Raw genomic sequence first — 18,789 nt, 5'->3', positions numbered from 1 at the left:
ATATTGCATGCAAAACCAAGTTATTTAAAAACAAGTATATACGGACGTAAGTTCGGCCAGGCCGAATCTTATGTACCCTCCACCATGGATTGCGTAGAAACTTCTACGAAAGACTGTCATCCACAATCGAATTACTTGGGCTGTGGTATCTTAAAACTTCTTAACATCGGTTTCTAAATTGTGAGTTAGTCCATACGTGGTATATATGTTATTAGACAAAAAAGTTATGTACAGGTAAGTCTACAAATAATTACGAATCGACATGGAAATAGAAATATGAGGGTCGCTTATATGGGGGCTATATAGAATTATGAACTTGATATGGACCAATTTTTGTGTGATTGGGGATCGATTCATCTTAGGGCTATATATAACTATAGACCGATATGGACCTAGTTAGACATGGTTGCTAACGGCCATATACTAGCACAATGTACCAAATTTCAACTCGGAAGAAATTTGCTCCTCCAAGAGGCTCCAAAACCAAATCTCGGGATCGGTTTATATGGAGGCTATATATGATTATGGACTGACATGGACCACTTTTAGCATGGTTGTTAAATATCTTATACTAAAACCACGTATCAAATTTCAACCAGATCGGATGAATTTTGCTTCTCCAAAAGGCACAGGAGGTCAAATCTGGGGATCGGTTTATATGGGGGCTATATATAATTATGGACGGATGTGGACCAATTTTTACATGGTTGTTAGAGACCATATACTAACACCATGTACCAAATTACAGCCGGATCGGATGAAATTTGCTTCTCTTAGAGGCTCCACAAGCCAAATCGGGGGATCGGTTTATATGGGGGCTATATGTAATTATGGACCGATGTGGACCAATTTTTGCATGGTTATTAGAGACCATATACTAACACCATGTACCAAATTTCAGCCGGATCGGGGGATAGGTTTATATGGGGGCTATATGTAATTATGGACCGATGTGGACCAATTTTTGCATGGTTGTTAGAGACTATATACTAACACCATGTACTCCATGTAAATTTCAGCAGGATCGGATCAAATTTGCTACATAAATAACAACTACTTGTGCCAAGTTTCAAGTCGATAGCTTGTTTCGTTCGGAAGTTAGCGAGATTTCAACAGACGGACGGACGGACATCGACTCAGATCGACTCAGAATTTCACCACGACCGAGAATATATATACTTTATGGGGTCTTAGAGCAATATTTCGATGTGTTACAAACGGAATGACAAAGTTAATATGGGGGTATATTAACTTTGTCATTCCTATGGTGGAGGGTATAAAATAGTTTTTAAGTTTTATTCATTAATCTTAGTATACTACACCCAGGGATCCGGAGCGGTCCATTTTTTTCGCTCCGCTCCGCTCCCGCTCCGGAGAAAAAAAAATCGCTCCGCTCCTCGCTCCGCTCCGAGAAAAAAAAAATCGCTCCGCTCCGCTCCTCTTCGAGAAAAATCGGGCGGTACATATATATGAGAGCTATATCTAAATCTGAACCGATTTGGATGAAATTTTGCAGACTTGAAGGGCGATGAAAAAGATTACCTTTTGCCAAATTTGGCGACGATCCGTTTGAAAAAAAGCACAGCGTGACCCCATTTGTCGAAATCACGCGATACATATATATGGGAGCTATATCTAAATTTGATCCGATTTCTTCCAAATTCAATAGTGTTCGTCGTTGTGCCCAAAAACTCCCTGTACCAAATTTCATCAAAATCGGTTAATAATTGCCACCGGAATCCTGTGAACAACAAATACATGGACAGACGGACGGACGGACGGACACCAAGCGCTAGATCGACTCAGGAGGTGATTCTGAGTCGATCGGTATATATTTTATGGGGTCTAAAATCAATATTTCTGGTAGGCACATTTTTTGGCAGATCAAATTTATTATACCCTAACCACTATGTGGTTTAGGGTATAATGACTTTAAAACAATGTGTTGAAACATTTTATTAATTTTGAAGATTTTTTCAGAAATATTAAATCCATTTTGACTTCATTAAAACGAAATTTTCATTCATGTTAGGATACACATTTTTATGTCGAATCACTTAGCTATAAGGACAAACTGACTTCATTGAAAAGTTTAGAGACTTTTAGACAAGGAAAAAACTTTATATCAGAGAAATACGTCTTCTATTCTAAGCAAAATTCGTATTCGTATTTTAAGCATGTGAAATATTTGGCCTCCCGACAATATTCTTTGCGGTGCACAAATTTATGAAAATGGACCAAATTTAAAAATTAGAAATCTTTTGGACCAATTTTGGTCCGATCGGACCAAAACGGCAACGCTGATTGGAATTGAAAGTCTATACACAGAGTAGAAGTAACTACTCTCCGAAAGTTTTTTTTTTGTTTTGCAACAGACGTAGAGAAAAGGTTTTGTAATATTTGATGATTTGACTTAAAATGGGTATCTTAACATGAAACAAAAAATTTATAGGCTAAGGTCAATTTGACTTTAATAATTCAGAAAAATTCTTTAAATTTAATGAAATTGTCTTTAAATTTGTTGTCTTTTTGCATATTGACTACAAAGCAAAAAATCGTTCAAATATAGGACATGTTTTTCAAAACTTTATTTTAAAGAAGTTTTTTACTTCAAACATAGCATAATTTCTACTGGAAGTCGAGTCCTAATTTGGAAAATAAAGTTGCCGTTAACTCGTTTTTAAAGGACTTTGATAGCATATGAAGAAAAAAAGCTGAGAAAGCGAAAAATTAAAATTTGCTTCCTAGAAGCAAGTACACAAAACCTAAATTTAAGAGAGAATTGTGTTTTAAAAGTGTCCTTGCTTGTATTCTCCGCTTCTTTGGCTCGGAATCAATACCAAATTTTTTAAAGTAAAGACAAAATCTTTGGAACCGGGTATGCTTTTTTTCAGTGTATGTTTGCAACAACCTCCATCGAAATCAGTCCGTGGTATACCTACGAATATTCTTACTCAGATCTAGTGTTACCTAATTTCGCTTTTTTCCACTTTATTGTAAAAATACATTTTCAAACAGCGTTTTTAAGAAATGTTCGTTCTCAAAAAAGTAGATAACATGCAATAATAAAATCAAGTCATTAGTTTTCAATGTGAGAAAAAATTAAAATATATGTATATGCGCACATTTTTCAACCAAAATTGAAACTATCCATAATTTTAATTAAATTTTCGAGAACTAATATCAGAAATAAGAGAATGCTAGGGTATAGTACAATAGTAAAGCAAATATGAATGTCCTTACACTGAAAAAACGCATGCCCGGTTCCAAAGATTTTGTCTTTACTTTAACAGTTTGGGTATTAATTCCGAGCCAAAGAAGCGGAGAATACAAGTAAGGATACTTTAAAGACGCAATTCTCTTTTAAATTTGGGGGTTATGTACTTGCTTCTAGGAAGCAAATGCTAATTTTTAATTTTTTTTAGATTTTTTTCGTCAGTTGTTATCAAAATCCTTTAAAAACGAGTTAACGACAATTTTATTTTCCATATTAAGACTCGACTTCCAGTAGAAATTATGCTATGTTTCAAGTAACAAGCGTCTTTAATATAAAGTGTTGAAAAACTTTTCTTATTTTTTAACGATTTTTTGCTTTGTAGGCAAGATGCAAAAAGGAAACAAATTTAAATACAATTTTATTAATTTTAAAGAATTTTTCTTAATTATTAAAGTCACGTTGACCTTACCTCAAAAATTTTATCTTTCATGTTATGATACACATTTTTAAGTAAAATCACTTTATTATAAGGACATTACAACTTCATTCAAAAGTTTATTGACTTTTGGACAAGGAAAAAAACTTTATTTTAGAGAAATGCGTCTTCCTTGTTAAGCAAAATTTGTATTCTTATTCTAAGGACATGAAATCTTTGACTTCACGACAATATTTTTTTCAGTGTAGAAAACTAAAAAATTAAGTATAAATAAGATCGTTTAATTGCATTTATTTGGCGTTCATTACAAACATTTTTGTAGTAATACGGGATGGAATTGATCGAAAGTACTGTTGTTACTTTTACAACACATACTAGAGATATATTTTGACATTTGCCGTTTTTGAAAACAATTACTAAAAAAACACTTTGTGTTTTCCCCAATGTACGTACGTACAAAAATACATATCGTACATTTTAAACGTTTACTCACACTACGCTAAGTACTAAGTAATTTCAAAGTTATACATTTCATTCAAGTAATATTTTATTCGGAGCGGAGCGGTTTTTCATTTGGAAACCGCTCCGCTCCCGCTCCGGTCCGGATTTTAGAAATGCCGCTCCCGCTCCGCTCCCGCTCCGGCAAAAAAGGGCTTGCTCCGCTCCGCTCCGGATCCCTGACTACACCCAAAAAAATTTGTTAGTAAACACTACTAAAACAGCAAAATGTCTGCTGAAATAGGGAAAGCACACACCATTTGCTGAAATAGCAAGCATTGTTTCTTATAATTTAAACTCGATTACATTAAAACATGTGTAGCTTGGCTGAAACAAATATTAAAAAAAAATTATGGTCTATCGTAACGCAATAAAAAACTACAACATGATATTTAATTCGAACCACCCTAATATCTTAAATTTTGGTCACCCACTATAGCCTTTGTTTCAAGAAGTGTTAATTTGCATAAATATCAATGAATGTGCTGCCAGTCTGGACAACCAAATACAACAACCACCATACGTATCACATGGCTTGGGAAGTTATATTAAAATTTTAATTATTTTCGTTAGAAATTTATACAAAGAAACGACACAAACACAAAGTGCAATTGAATTATGGCGTTTTCATGAAATGAATGAAATCAGCAAAGCTTATTGGACAGAACATTTTCAAAATAACACCATACCATTATACAAAGGTCATACAATCTTATCAACGAAAAAGTCGAAAAAGCCATTACAGACTCCTCGTATTCACAGTGAGATTATTATTTTCCAATTGTTATTGTCTATGGTGGGCATTGACATACTCACATAAGATGGGGTCTACGAGTTAACTTGGATTCTTTTTTCTGGAATATTGCATCAAATATCCACTATCAGCGATTATGAAAATATGAAATTTCCCTTTTACTTTCTATTAAGTAATAACTAAAGAAATATAAATAATTTTCAATTGTCTGCATGTATATATGAGTGTGTTTCATACACACACACAGACAAAAAGAAAGTAATTCACATTGGTAATTTGATTGCAAAACCATTTAACTGAAAACAGTAAACACTGGCTTCTGAAGCGGGGGATGTGGTATAATACGCACTTCCCCAATGGCGAATTGAAACCCCGTTTATGTGTGTGAGTACGACAATGAGGCCATTAACAAAAGTATTGACAAGCCCAAGCAATTGTGGCCATACTTATTTTTGTGTTCAAATAAAATATTTCAGACACGTTCAAAGAGGTTAACAATGAGCAAACAATAGTGTTTGCTTGAATTTCGAAGACTGGTTGAGGATGAAAACAGCATTGATTTGAGTAAGCCTAAAAGAATGTTGACTGAGTTTCTATAGGGAAATGACATTCCCGTGTTTTTCGTAGCTTCAAAATTTCTATTCGAAAAGCGTAAACTGGGGGGTCATCGTCCATTTCATAATATTGATTATATTAAGAACCGTTATAATTTGTTTGCTTAGAACGTGTTCTCTCGTAACATAACATATTTATTTTAAGTTAATATTAAAAAAAATATATATATACAGTGAAACCTCTCAAATTTGTACACACTGAAACCCGGACACCTCCCAAATGTGGACAATTGTCTGGGGACGTTTACTATATTAAATAACACATTAAAATTAACCTCTCAAAAGTGGACACCTCCCAAATGTGGACAAAATTTAGGCGACCGTAGGTGTCCACCTTTCAGGGGTTTCATTGTAGTTATAAATTCGATTGCTTTGTAAATACCTTTTCAACCCATTAACACCCAGAATGAAACTGCCGGACAAAAATTGATTTTATGGGTTTTTATTAATTCAGTGACGACTAAATAAAAAGATTTAAATAAAAAAACTGACCTTTTTTAGAAAAAGGGGTGTCCCCATGTGGGGACATTGGGCAGATTAAGTATGAAATTCTCCAAAAATCTCCATTACCTGATAGTACAATTTTAAACTTTTTATTACAACAAACTTAACAGTTTTATCTACTCACAATCAAGCTATTATATGCGAAGAATTATACATTTTAGATCACTTGGTACTCATAAAACTATTGAAAGTAGTTTACGAAAGTTATCCGAATAATAACAAGAATATAACGCACTGAATATAACATGTTTATCAAATGCGACCAAGTGTCTTTGTTTATAGATCAGATGCTGTATAAAGCTGTCATATGGGGACAGAGGGCGGTAATGGGTTAATACTTTTTATAGAAAAAAAAAGATTCTGAGTATACATTTTAGGACACAGGATTAGTCAAATTGATTTGATATAAAGAGTTGTTAACGAAATAGTAAACAATATTATTTTTTTAACCATTGTGAAACATAAAATCATTAGATCTTCCAATTCATAGAGATTTGTGTAAATAAATTGTTTACTTTAAGCTTCTTTGTTTTGTCCACAATTCTGTTGATTCGCTTCGGGCAGCCTTTTCTCGTTGTTATTAGATCATCAAACTCGATAAATATTGGTAAACACCAGCGGTGGTCAACTAACGACGAGTAAATGAAAAACAGAAAGCCATAACAACATGCCAGATACAGTTCAGTTTAATGAGAAAAACAAAAAACAACTGTAGGAAATCTCAATCATATACTGGCTAGAGATTGGCTTTTTTCGCGTTAGAAAGACTGTTCACCTTTGGTTGGCAATAATGTAGATCATGGTGAATAGTCCAATAGAGTTTCATAAAATGTAAAAATATTAGATTAACCCTTTAACGACGAAATCATTAGATCTTCCAATTCATAGAGATTTGTGTAAATAAATTGTTTACTTTAAGCTTCTTTGTTTTGTCCACAATTCTGTTGATTCGCTTCGGGCAGCCTTTTCTCGTTGTTATTAGATCATCAAACTCGATAAATATTGGTAAACACCAGCGGTGGTCAACTAACGACGAGTAAATGAAAAACAGAAAGCCATAACAACATGCCAGATACAGTTCAGTTTAATGAGAAAAACAAAAAACAACTGTAGGAAATCTCAATCATATACTGGCTAGAGATTGGCTTTTTTCGCGTTAGAAAGACTGTTCACCTTTGGTTGGCAATAATGTAGATCATGGTGAATAGTCCAATAGAGTTTCATAAAATGTAAAAATATTAGATTAACCCTTTAACGACGAAATCATTAGATCTTCCAATTCATAGAGATTTGTGTAAATAAATTGTTTACTTTAAGCTTCTTTGTTTTGTCCACAATTCTGTTGATTCGCTTCGGGCAGCCTTTTCTCGTTGTTATTAGATCATCAAACTCGATAAATATTGGTAAACACCAGCGGTGGTCAACTAACGACGAGTAAATGAAAAACAGAAAGCCATAACAACATGCCAGATACAGTTCAGTTTAATGAGAAAAACAAAAAACAACTGTAGGAAATCTCAATCATATACTGGCTAGAGATTGGCTTTTTTCGCGTTAGAAAGACTGTTCACGTTTGGTTGGCAATAATGTAGATCATGGTGAATAGTCCAATAGAGTTTCATAAAATGTAAAAAAATTAGATTAACCCTTTAACGACGAAGAATTGACCGCTCGATAAAAGTAAGTTTTTCTTGCGAATTCATATTCAAAATACACCTATTTACTAAGTATATTGTGATCAAAATGTTAAAAAAAAAAATATTTCCTTCTACGAGAAATTTCATGGGGCATTCGTCTTCAAAGGCAAATATATAGTCAGAAACATTTTTTAAAATACTTTATATAATTCGCTACAAAATACATGGTGAGTTTAGTTATCATTTGTAAAATACAACCAGCACAAAAAATACGCGACTTAGCAAGTATTCATTACCACACACAAAAATTTTTTTTTCTGATTCAATCACGAAATTAATTGATCCAATTAATTTTTAATTGAAATGTCTTCAATCACAGAAATGATAGTATAAATTAAAAAATTAATTGAAGGTCAATTAAAAAGTTAATTGATCCAATTAAAAAATTAATTGATACTATTATTTTTGTGATTGATTTTTGTTTCAATTAAAACATTTGTTGAATCAATTAAATTTTTAATTGAATATTTTTTAAAACTCAATTCAAATTTTAATTGGAATCGTGAAATTTTTTTGTGTGCAGGCGTGCTTGGTTTTGAGAACTTTGTGTAAGCTTACTCTCATACCAAAATTTATTGTTAAAAAGTTTTTATTTTTCCCTTAAGCCAAGAAGAGTTTAAGGTTTTTTGAGGTAATAATAGTAATGAGTATCCATACATTCCCTACATTGTGTTGGTTCATATTTCTTACCCTAGACTAAGAATGGGACAAATATGTCGGTACTTTTTTAGAAAGACTACACCGAAAAAAAAGTTTACTATTGTTTACGAAAAATGAACTAACCCATAGTAAGAATGACCATGATTTGGCGCCAAAGATTTTTTTCATCTAGAGAAGTTCATGATTTTCTTATAAATAAGTTTATGTATTGCATCGTATTTTAGTTCATTCTTACTACGCTGAGGGAAGAATGTACTTACACTCATTCAAAATATTCCTGCTATCCGGAAAAATGAACAAGTTTTTGGGAATCCTATATTTAGAAATTGGTTTCAAATAAACTATTTATCAGTATAATTTTCAAAGAAGTAAATAAATTTAGGAATTAAAGGTACAACAAGCCTGTATACAACTAAGAAATTTTTCGTACAATATAAGACAATTTTTCATAACTACCAGTATTTTATTTCAAAAAATTATTATTATATTACATAAAACTATGGCTTATGATATACAATAAAAGAAATGTTTTTATTTGTACGCTGTATGTTGTTACTTTTCCGTAGTTAGTAATTGCTTCTTCAAAAGAGTAATATTCTATGTTAGTAGAATGAAACTAATTAATATCAATTTCCATTTTCTATCCATATGAAAGATATATGCCATAAGTTGCTATTTTCATTTCATTTTTGTCCAATTTCACCGATTTCGCTAGTTTTTGTTGTGTGGATTTGCGTCATAAGCCTCTGAAGTTAAAAAGGTATATGAAATATAAAAATATTATCAAATTCTATGGTATTTTGATCTTTAACTTACAAGAGAATTTTCTTAGAGCCAATAGGGATATCAGCTTAGATAGCATTAAACAGTAAGAAGATTCCAAAAAATACCATTAGATTTGCTGTCATCCTGCAAATGAAAATTATTTTTAATAAATAGAAATTTTGGCTTTATTACAAATGGACGAAAAACTTACCACATTGAAAAAAATCATCCAATTACTACATTAGTGGAATCATATCCATGCACAAATGGGACATTTTTGAAATCCTTCTCAGAATATAAATGAAATAAAAATATTATAAAATTAGATATAATTTCCACTTGTCAATATAGCATTTAGTATTTATGGTGGATATTAAGTTCGAGTTTAGTGGCTAAAATCCCAATTTTTCATGATTAGTTTTCTTTAGAAATACATGGGAACAAAATTGAACCGTTTTTGTGTTCATTTAAAATTTATATCAAATTTTTAGTAATTTGAGGTTGCTGAATCCAAATTTACACTTGTTTTTTTAAGAGCTCGACTTTTTGAGATATACGGTTATGTTCAAAATTAAGGGACTTCCGCTATATATATTGGAATAACTTGAAAACAATTCATCATATTAAATTAAAAAACAGCGTTCTACATAAGCTTAAAAACGATTTTCTGTTCTTAATCGTGTAATCCATTTAAAGAATATAAACTTTATAAAAAACTTGTTTCGAGCTATTCTCCATCAAGTTATATTTAAATTTGCATCGAAGGCGTATAATTTTATACTTTTCTTACTGATTTATTTCTGATTTTAGCACCTAAACTCGAACTTAGTACACACCTTAAGGACTCGCTATAACATAAAAATATAGACTCAAAAAATTGTACTGTGATCCAGATGTAGAGTAAATATAGATCATTTTATTACCACTCATTATGAATATTTTTATGTAAACCAATTTAAAACCGCACTAATTTTAAATTATTAATAGAAATATACAGTTTCTTAATATGTGATTTATTTTAGAGTTATTTATTTTTTATCAATATAAAGTGTTTTTGTTTTCTCTAACATCACACCATTCACTTATCAGTTTCTAAAATGTTACGAAATAAATGTATTTTTATTAATAAACACAAATACCGCACGCAAGCGCACCACGTGTGCGCTTCATAAATGCATCAACAGAACTGAATGCACCAATAAAACTCAAAGACACAAATAGTCATAAAGGACACATATGTAAAGAAAAACAACTCCACACACACATGATCCCTTTCTGATCTCGCTATTGCAACAAAACAACTATCACCACAAAAGATACCAACAACACACATTCCATAACATCATCGCAATAACAAACACAAACAAAAAAAAAAAAAAGATGATGCAATAATTTCATAATTTCTTTTCACTTCAATTTCCAGTATCACGTTTATTGATTAGTTGGTATTCTATCTATAGGATAAGGTAAAATATATTCAAAATTTACGAGGAATCCATAAAAAATTATATACACCCGTCAAGGATTAAATTAACTACTTTTTATTCTACTTTATCTAAAATTTTCAATGTGAGGAAATATACTCCAACTTATAGTAAAAACCGAAATAAGCTGTAGGAAGCCGCCATATGAATCGGTACTGTGGTTAAGTTAATTTTTACTATAAAATTTTTTTTCCATACAAAATTTTTTCTTAGTAAATTGTCCACATTTCGTAGTAAGATTTTTATATTGCCTATGTCTTTTTATAATACAATCAACGATGCATTAACTATTGTATTGGAAATTTATTTAAGGAAAAATCCGTCCCATTTCGTAGTTAGTGAACTAAAAAACATTTACTGAATTTTTATAAGTTTTCCTTTAGCTAAGTTAATTTTCGCAGTGGTTACGAAAAATGAACTATATTACAGTAAATTTTTTGAACTATGTGGAAGTTAAACTGGTCCTAAAATTAACAAGACACCTTTTTTTCTGTGTATGTAGCCGAATAACCCGTTATCGATATAAGATGAGTTGATACAAATTATACGAAAAATACAGCCACCTCAGACAACCAAAATATAAAAAAAAATATTTAGTGAAAAAAATTCCAGATTTTTCATGTTTATAACTTTCCCACACACAAAGTAACACACAAATAAATTTACGTCTTCATAGCGACATGTGTTCTGCGTCGATAGAAAGAATCTATTTTTTTTAAATTAATTGTTAAATGTAGAATTTACAACGGATATACATATATGTCCCATTCGTCGTCAAAGGGTTAAAACAAAAGAAAAGAATAATTTTAGTGTTATGACAATAAAATGTCGAGTATAAAGATTCTCTGTCAAAATTGGACCTAACGATTAATTATGTTTTTAGATTAAATTTATTTAGATTTTAGTTCAGTTCTTATAAAATTGTCCATCCAACATTGTACACAATTAACATTGTTGTCTAATGTCATCATTTTAAATCAAATATTTTCACAATGTTAATTTTCATCCACATTTCGAGGTAATTCGATTTGTCATAATGCACATGTCCAAACTCCATCAAAGTTACGTTATCATAAATTTCTACCGATGTCAGGAAGGAAATGAGACCTATACTCCTCATCTCGTTTATACCCTAGATAGAAAATTTGAAAATCCAATTTTCCACTTAAATAACACAGCGACTAAGCCACAACCAAGCTAGCCGAAAATTCGTACCATAGCAAATTACAAAGTTTCTCAGTATCATATCCTTGGCAGTGTGTCAGGAGTATTGGCTTCCTACATTTCTATGATGCAACAACACACATCGAGTAATAAATTGGTGGATACCATAGGAAGTTTAAACAATTTGTTAGGTGAAAAGCAAAAGAAACTTTCTTATTAAGATACTATTTTGAAATTGACTCGTAATAATGTTGAAATTTTGATTAACACATTTCAACTAACAAAAACCTATAATTCTGTTGCACTTTTTGGTATGCCATGATCCTTGAAGACATCGTCTATGTAAACTCTTTTTGATTTCGACACTCTTGTATTCCAGCGTAATCTTCCTTTAATAGATTTTAACGCAAATTTAAATATACATAGTTTCACATACCTGACGATAATCGCACTGTAAAATGAATAACTAACACTGTGATGAATTTTCGCTTTTGTTTTATACTACATTTTAGGTAACAAATTCGAATACAGGTAAAATGTCTTTGTCACCATTTAAGGCGATTATATTCCAAAAAGTAATAAACATGTAAAAGAAACCCTCATTTACTTAGAACTGAGGCAAAGTGTTATTATTTATTGCTAATAGGAGGTGTTTGCAAAATTATAAATCGTTAGCCATGTAAGAGATGATTTATTCGGTTTACGATATTTGCTTATTTATTCATAGTAAGTTAGTTACAACTTAGCCCTAATAAAAGAACAAAATGTACCAAAGTAAAACAACAACATTAAATATATTTATATAATAATAATAACTCCGTTATCTACAGTTTGGCATACAGTTTTAATAATATTTTAAAGATTTTCTTCCAATGACTAATATAAAGCAAAGAACATTTGAAATTCAGTGATTCTGATATCAATTTCTACTCGTTTAATGTTCGTATGACATTGCAATGGACATTTTCATGAATTCAAAATCAGTTTATATGACGTGGTATATTTATCTGCTATTCCTGACTACCACATTTTTTTTACCATAAAATGGTCGTCAATTAAATAATTCTGTACATACACAAAAAAAAAAAAAATAATTTTTGGGTTCAATCACGAAATTAATTGATCCAATTGAAATGTCTTCAATCACAGAAATGATAGAATTAATCAACGAAGACAATTAAATGATTAATCCAATTAAACAATTAATTGATACTATTGTGATTGATATTCGTTTAATTAAAAAAATGTTGAATCAATTAAAATTTTTATTGAATATTTTTGAAAATTCAATTAAAATTTTAATTGGAAATATTTTGCTGAACATTTTTTCTGTGTATGTTCTTGACATGTTATAAAATTAAAGAGTTTTTAAGTCTTTTTGGATTTTGCATAAGCCAATGTATATAGAGATACACATTGTTAGTTGCAAGGATGTATGTTGGACACACAGGATTCTATATGATTATAAGAATTTGAATGGATTTCTATGAATCCTAAAAGCCATGCACTTTACCGGTAATCACGTAAATCTGTAATGAATAGATGTAGCTTTTCCTACAAAACTAAAGTGTTCAGCCTTTTAATAAGTAGAATATGATAAAGGGAATTAAAATTAAGTTACTGTATCAAAACTTAGAAATGATATTACATTAACTTTTTCGATATTAAGGAGGGGGATATAGATTCCATTATGTATGTAAAGAATAATTTGGATAATTTGGTTTTATTTATACAAGTTGGCAATAGGTTAGTTTACCTGTTCAATTAATAAATTCAATATAATTTTAATTTCTAGAGGTGTAATACAATTACAAAAGTCATCACATTAACATGTAAATTCTCTATGTACTCTAGATTAGATATACATTAGTGGGAAACCTTGATGCATTTCCAACACATTGCAACACCTCTTTGTCCTAAGCTCATATAAATCTTTCCAAAGTTGTCCGACATTTCTACTGTTATTATTTGGAATTTATTATGTTTTCATAGTGACAAGTATTTACAATGGCTTGGTTATTTGCATTTAAGCCATAATATGTGTCATTTTATGGGCAGATTGTCTTCTGGGTATAGTACATGACTGAAATGCAAGTGGTCTTTTTAAAATGTATTGTATAGGTAATGAGTATATCAGTGGATTGAGACTAAATTAAAAAAAAAAGTATTTAAATGTATGCCTAAGACAGTACAGTTGCGTATGATAAAAATCAGGTTTGTTCACCATATATATATAAATTCTGAATAATTCACCAACTTATAGGTTATTTCCACTTCATAGAATTTCTTGTTGGACCTCAGCCTTATCATTGAAATGCAAATATTATCAAATGATTTTAAGATCACTTTCCCGTGGGATGTTTCGGAGGAATTTTCCTAATTCTCATTTGAGATTAGTTAATTATTTTGTTTAAGCTTTATATGATTCAAACCAGTAATGAAGAATATATAAAATTCTGTTTGGCTAAATGTAGGAACTTATTTTCTATTTTTAATTAACCATTACATTAGTGCTTCAATACAAATTTAAGCTTTGGCTTTGTTTGAATTTAATACTTCCAAACTATAACCTCATAACCTTTTTATGCTGTTTATTCACATCATAACAAAGATGAAGGTATTGTGAACTGAGTTAGTCATTCGAGTTCAGAATAAATAACAACACTATCATATTTGCTCTATTTGCATACACGAAAAGCTTCAATTCGAACCAAAAAGTAATCAAAACTAGCCTCACTTTTAGTAACAACAACACTACTCGCCAAGTTTCAATTATTCATAGGGTGCGAATATAACATTGTCATCATCAATGGTATCAACATCATCAGTGTCGTCAAAATGTCCATCAGCTTGAAGTGTTATGTCCGATATTGCAACTGAGAGTTTTCAACCTCCATACTTGTATGTATTGTCAAAATCAATATTTTTCGATGACCTAAAGGACTACGGTAAACTAACGTCATCCTCAACATAACCATCATCATCATCATTTCCCTTATGAATAACGTTGTGAGTGGTTGGTTGTAATATTCGGTCTACATGAAGTCTATGGTTTTTAGTTGGGATTGCATTTTGGAAATTAAAGGATGGCAAGGATGGAAAAATTCAATGACATGGATATTTGTTAATATAACATTGACATTATAAAACAAATCTTTTGTCATTTGATCTTTGATTTTTGTGCGAAAAGATAGCTCTCGTAAAGCGAAAGAAATGCAAGAAATTATCCGTCTTCGTTTTTAGTTTGTTAAGATCATCGACAACCCAATTCCAAAAGCTTTACTCTGAAATCCCTATAAGCCACTAATGTGGAGTAGTAAAATAACTAAAGTCTGTCCTGTTCCTTCATTTCCTGACTATCCTTCCATCCAATGTCTGTCATTGGATATATTTTTTTTAATAATTTGCTTGTTCTCCCTTTTTGCCTCTCATAATGCTGTAACAATGATAGTGTCACACAATCTTGTGACATAATGTAATGTAATGGGGGTAGGATACAAACATTGTACAATAGTGTAATTTTGATGTACTTCTCCTCGTTCTTCTCTTGTCCTTGGCATTCCATTGGGTGTGAGCATGCGAAAATCGTGGGTATGGTTGATGGTATATTCCTTTGGTTGAACAACGACAATATTTCAACATGTTGCACTGCATTATAATATGACGTTGTGTATAGGGTCTGGTGTGGTGTTTCGTGCCACATATTGAATACGTGTCATTGCCGCAAATTGCATTTTAGCCTATGCAAACTTGCGAGGTTGAGGCAAGCTTTGCTTAAACGCTATTGCGGTGTTAGTTGACTTCCTATTGGTGTTTTCTCTTTGGACCCTTATGTTGTTATCCTATGTTTTTGTATTGTTGATGATGATGATGTTGTTGTTGTTATTGAAAATTAAATCAATTTTGATAGATTGTCAATGTTTGGTAAATGAAATTACATACAGAGGTATACTATACCTATACATACGTGTTGTATGTACATACATACGTACCTACATCCCCATACACAAGCCTTTGTATAGATTTGGGATGGGTTTATTCACATGTGAAATTGTTAGGTCAAAATAAAATTAAAGTTTAAAACTCAATAATAGAAATGTTTACAAACAAGGAAGGAGTGGATATTTTTTTCATCCAACACATTTTTTACGTTATAGGTAAGAGGGAAAAATTTATTTACAAATATTTCACAAACAAATTTAGATTTTTGAGCAAATGATCAGTGAAGAATTTTTTGAACAACCAGACTTCCAACATGATGCACATTCAACAGGATTGTGCTGAGTTTAATACAAACATTCTATATTGAGATAGATGAAATGTTAATTCCCAGCAAAAAAATTTGGAAGTTCTTCTCAAGGCACAACTTTAAAAGATCTTCCAAAAATGCCCTCCCAAAGATGTTCTTTATTTTAACTGCACAGGAAGTTCATTTGAGTCAATTTTTTATAACCCGCTGTTTTCATATTTTTAATTTTTAACATATTAGGAATTAATAAAATGGTACAAATTATTTAAATTTAGACGAAAAAAATGTTAAATCACTTCTAGAAAAATTTCGAATTTTTTAAAATATTTGATAACAAACGTTCCAGAAAAGCGTTATAATGCATTAAAAAAATTTAAATATTATTCATTTGCTAAAATATCACAAAAATTCTTAATTCACATCCAAAACACTGAATTCACCTTACACCTTAAGAAGTGGTGCCAATTCAGTGCAGCGGCTGTTGAAATGGTAGACATCCGTTCTATGACAAGCCCATGTTAAATTCATCGCTTCTGCGTCAATTTTGCACCACTTCCGGATCCTTATACAATTGTTCTTATATGTACAATTGCTACAACTTAGTTATCTGGTTCGGGAATGAAAACATTCAGTTATTATGGGAACTATTTGTAGTGTTGTCGAAATGGGTTGTCTGTCACATCACCATATGTCTCTATGGCCCAAGGAGCAAACCGTACTCGAGATGAAATTCCTGACAAAATTAATTTACATAATATTACCATATACACTCTCACTGCTGAACTCAACTAATAGAGTTTTGTACTTATTTTATCAGAGAATTCTCTATATAGCTCAATGGTTCAATACTTTTGTTACTGAATTCCATAATTTTTATGAACAATGTTACACATTTTATGAATATATTCGTTCTTTTTATAACTATAACTTATAATTCTAAGAAAATCCTATTAATTTATTTTAATAGAACTCCTCCATTAAGCCATACCACCAACATTAATATTCAATCAAATTTGGTTTGCCTTAAATTGTGCTTAATTGGCTTAAAATTACGTACAAGCTATTCTTTTATAATACCTCGCGCGACTATAGAGAAGCGTTATGTGTTATATCCAATATTGAGGTAAATAAGTAATCCTATATGTGACGACTTGAACTATTTGTTTAGTTTTGTTTCCTTAAATATACGCTTAAAAATAATAATAAAAAAATCTAAGGAAGTATTCTCCTTGTAGGTGGTTGCTTAAGTAATTGATCAATTATTTGCAGTAAAAAATTGAGATTATTTGCAAGGTTAATATGATAATAGAAAAAAAATGTGGAAAAATTCCACTTAATGTAAACCAACATCGTAAAGAGGGTACTATGAAAACGTCATCTATAGGATATTTCCACGTAAAATTCAAAATTGTTCAAAGTAGCTTCATGGTAACCCTAAAGGCAGACCATCAACAGGTAAACAGCTGTTGTGCGCATGTGTTTTTTGACTCTTGGCAAATCGCAACTGGTAATAATTTCTATACGCACGAATGTGAACAATGCACCACAAATCCGTAACAACAACAACATCAGCAACTATGTTTGAACGAAAAGAAAAAGTTGAATAAAACTTGCTTTAAACAAAACAAAAACGAAGAAAACATAAATCTTGAATTGTTAATACCATTTTGGCACCACCCCGAAATGGCAGCAGATATGAAATGATTCCCATTTAAAAGTGAAAAACATAAAACAAAAATACAAATAAAAAACTTTTTGTTTTAGTGAATTTAATTACATCGGTATATGTAGGTATAAAGTTTACTTTCATCCAGTAGACCTTGATGGTCACTGATACTTGTATGGGTGGAGAGTAAAGAACATTGTTAGCTATAGCTAAACTAATGGTGCAAAATGAATGTAGCAATTTTTGTGAGAGGAGAGCAGAATTTGGCAAACTATCGGAATGTCTCAAGATTTCAATGGGCCTTTGAAATTAATCCGAAGAGAAGAAGTATTTAGATGAACAACCAATTTGTAGATGGCGGCACAACATTGAGACAGACAGTTTTTATTGGAATTTATGTTATTGTGCATGTGTAAATTTCACTATTTATTAAAAATCAAATAATAAAATAATTTTGTCACTCACCTCAATAGTTTACACAGCTTTTACGTTGCTGTTGTCGTTGCACTTGTGTTGTATTATCTTTGTTTATTTAGACTATGAAGATGAATACAGAAAAGCTAAAGACATTCGTTGTTTGAAATATGCACTCGCCTTTGTACACAGTATGTTGTAGTTATATTCCCCAATGTCTTTAAGGCGACCGACACAAAGCAATGCAGACCATTTCTTTCCTTTTTTTCTTTTTAGAAATCACTTTATCATATCATCGCTTAATATTTATATTTGGTATTTCTTTTTTGTGATTTAATTCACGTTTTATTATGTGGACGATGGACTCTTTCCTTTTACTCCGATTCAAATATTTGTTAAACGAAATTCAAATTTCTTTGTTTATTTGTTATGCTCTTTTTTCCATTATCTTTTCCACATTTGTCGCACAATGAGTGTTTATTTTCACATGCGAACACACATCAACATCATCATCGTCGGCAATGAGCATCAGCAACAACAACAAGACCTAAATTTTCACTTTACCGCTATGTTTACGTTGCCTTCGTTTGTTTGGCCGGCAGTTTTCCACTGTAATCCGTATTTAGCCCAGAGAACGTCCGCCTTGAAAGAATCGCCGTATACAACT

General features: G+C 31.3%; 1 protein-coding gene and 1 long non-coding RNA gene across 5 annotated transcripts in view; both read right to left on the bottom strand.

Moving 5' to 3' along the window:
• LOC142237771 (sphingomyelin phosphodiesterase) overlaps positions 1-18,789 on the bottom strand; it is a 29,937-nt gene extending 11,148 nt beyond the window's left edge. For 3 of the 4 annotated variants that reach the window (XM_075309173.1, XM_075309174.1, XM_075309171.1), the window contains exon 1: positions 18,174-18,789. The gene's annotated coding sequence lies outside the window, so the exon portion shown is untranslated. Of the gene's footprint in view, positions 1-12,229; positions 12,351-18,173 lie in introns of those variants that run through there. The other variant, XM_075309172.1, reaches the window with a different exon arrangement.
• LOC142239446 (uncharacterized) lies at positions 8,823-10,303 on the bottom strand. Its single transcript, XR_012723031.1, has 4 exons — positions 10,069-10,303; positions 9,357-9,430; positions 9,197-9,289; positions 8,823-9,126 (listed from the first exon to the last, which is right to left on the bottom strand). It is a non-coding gene; the product is annotated as an uncharacterized LOC142239446 (long non-coding RNA).

This window comes from Haematobia irritans, chromosome 5 (assembly GCF_050003625.1).
Source record: "Haematobia irritans isolate KBUSLIRL chromosome 5, ASM5000362v1, whole genome shotgun sequence".
Taxonomy (NCBI): Eukaryota; Metazoa; Arthropoda; class Insecta; order Diptera; family Muscidae; genus Haematobia; species Haematobia irritans.
Note: the sequence above shows the minus strand (reverse complement) of the source record. Positions and strands in the feature narration are given on the sequence as shown.